Source organism: Manacus vitellinus, unplaced genomic scaffold (assembly GCF_001715985.3).
Source record: "Manacus vitellinus isolate BGI_N305 unplaced genomic scaffold, ASM171598v3 scaffold_5_pilon, whole genome shotgun sequence".
NCBI lineage: Eukaryota > Metazoa > Chordata > Aves > Passeriformes > Pipridae > Manacus > Manacus vitellinus.
Window position 1 is genome coordinate 34055678 of NW_021940682.1, and position 2726 is coordinate 34058403.

Below are 2726 nucleotides of genomic sequence, written 5' to 3' on the forward strand. Positions count from 1 at the left end.
AATCTCATGAGCAAAATGGCAACTGGATCAGGGGACTGTCCTACAGCAGCAGTCTTTCCTCAGCTTGGCCGGGGACACTGCATGTGCCTGTGTTAATAGACAGGAAACTGCTGATACTCAAACAAAGAAGCCTTTCCTGTAACTACTGAGGAAGAGGTATGACAATTGCCTGCGCACGTTTCTTACCAGAAGGTGGCCGGCACTTTCTGAGAGCTCCCTGGTGCATAAGGTGACAGCACCAGGAGCCTCACGGTGTGCACCGCAGCAGCGCGGAGACAGCCGCACAGCAGCCACCGCAGCGCCACTGGCCCATCCTGCTCCAGCAGCCAGCTGGAGCATCCACCTCTGCACTGTTCCTGATCCCACCCATGCTACGCTGTAGACACACACATATTCTCATGACTTTGAACACATTTCTCCAACTGCAGATTTCATACTTTCATTTAGCTATTCACCCATGGGAGATGCAAAGCTTCTTCCAAAGCAGTCCCAGGATATCCAGGCAATAACATGTGCCCTACAGAATGCAATGACACAATGCAAAGCCCTGACATTACTCTAAAATAAATTCAGTCATGCAGCAACACCACATGTAAAATCCAGATAAAGTTCTCAATGCCTCTAGAAGGGATGAAAAGTTTCATGTCAAATCTGAACCAGAAAAACCCCACACCACCACCACACCCCAAACCCTTACAATTCCTGGTTAACTCTGACAAGACAATTTGTAATAATAGAATAAGATAACTTCTCCCAGCTGGCAATTACTGTAAATGCCAAAGAACTATCTATGATGCAGACACAAAAAGTAAGGAAAAGGTGATGCAAAGAAATAACACATAGCCTGCTCTGTAAATAATTTGTAAAATCTTCAAATTAAAAAAAATCCTCATAATTAAAACCCTGCTTGTAAGAAGCCAGTTTGCACTTTACCAGTAAACCTGTATTTTGTCATTTACTTCAAAGCAACATGTGTTAGATTCATACCAGGACAAAGAAACATAATTAATCTTTTCTAAGCAGACAAAGTGTGGAGAATTTCTTCATCAATGTCTATTCAAATACAAAAAAAATTAGCAGCCTAATAAGAGACTGAGTTATTAAATTTCCCAAAGTGATAAAGATGAGGTAGCTTATGCACATGATCTCTTTTCCTTTACCTTCTTACTTTCTAATTAAATTTGCAGGAAGGTCAAAATACAAGTCTGTGACAGATGAGCCTCAATAACTTTCAGTGGATATTAAGAAAAACCCCAAACCAGCAAGGTTTTAATGGATTATCAAGGTCTGGGTTTTTTCACTCTCAAAAATACATACATAAATATGCCAATACTAATTCCAGGGTACATATTCAGCAGCAAAACAAAGTCAGTATTGTATTACATTTTATTTGTCAAAATAATATTTTTATAATAATAACAAAGTCTACATTATTTTCAGCAGTCTTCACTTTTAAGGCATAAAGTCTCATTCAGATTTAATCTTCAAATTATCATAATTTGATTGAATAACTTTTCTAATGTTAGACCTCCTTCAATTTAATAGCTTTCCATTCTCTGACAGATTCAGAACTGATCTTTGCTAAACACTTAGCATGGCAAGTTTTCTTTTCATATCTTCCTAGAGCTTCTTATTAAAAAAAAATAGCTCTAACTGTATGACTGGTCCTGTCATGAGACTTAATGCTGAACTTTCTATTTCTTCACATCTCACTTATGGTCATTAACTCTGTGATGAGATGAGTCGAAAGTTCCTCACACGTATCTAAAGAAATCTCTCCTGCCACAAGTTTGATTTATTGTCCCCCGTGACTCATTAGCATTTCAAGAGCTTGGGGACTGCTTTTTTATTGAATATTTTTCTGCTTCTGGTCATGCTACTACTTTTTAACTTATCAGCAGAGGGGATTGTAATAGAAAACATCTGAATTGCTTATGTGGGTTTTTTTTAACTGCAATGCTTTGAAGCAGGAGTGCTGACTTCTGATTAATAAAAGAAGTTTGCTGTACCTCAGGCACGCAGGATAAGCACACAAAGCAGGTACAGTTCCCCTGTTAACAGCTGCAACGTAAAATTTCACCATCAAGGAGAGACGGATGATGAAGTTACAGTGAAGGCTCTTTCTGTTTACAGACAAGACCTTATACACCATCAAAGCCAAGAGACAAGGTGCTGAGGTTCCAAATAAATGTTATGTTAGCATTTACTGTCTGGTAACTATAAAGGTTTTATACTTCCCTGCACGCCGTTTCTTAAGGCCTAGAAAAAAAGCTTCTCCCCCTGAAGCTCCTGATTCCTACCCCTGCTTTCTTCAGCTATAACCTCCTTACGAGAGTTTCCAGTCCAACAGCTGGTATCTAAATCATGGAAATCCCCTGCCCTTGGCCACACAACGTGATGCTTGAATCCGTACAAAGCAGCACATTCTTCCAAAGGCACACAAAACCAGTGGCAAGCCTGGTTCCACTGCTGCTCATCCCTGCTCTCGGAATTTCCAGTCCGTAACGGGGGAAGAGCACTCGGCCTGTCTGGGACTGCAGCTCCTGGAAAACCATGGAGGGCCACGAGCTCGCCCGATCGACCCACCAGCCCCTCTTCCAGGGCCGTGGGGTACGGCAGGCACGGCACCGGGGCTCATCCCCACGACAGGAAGTCCTTCCCGAGGTAAAACTTCAGCAACTCCTACAGCCACGAAGACGACACCACTTCCTGAGGCACATTCACGG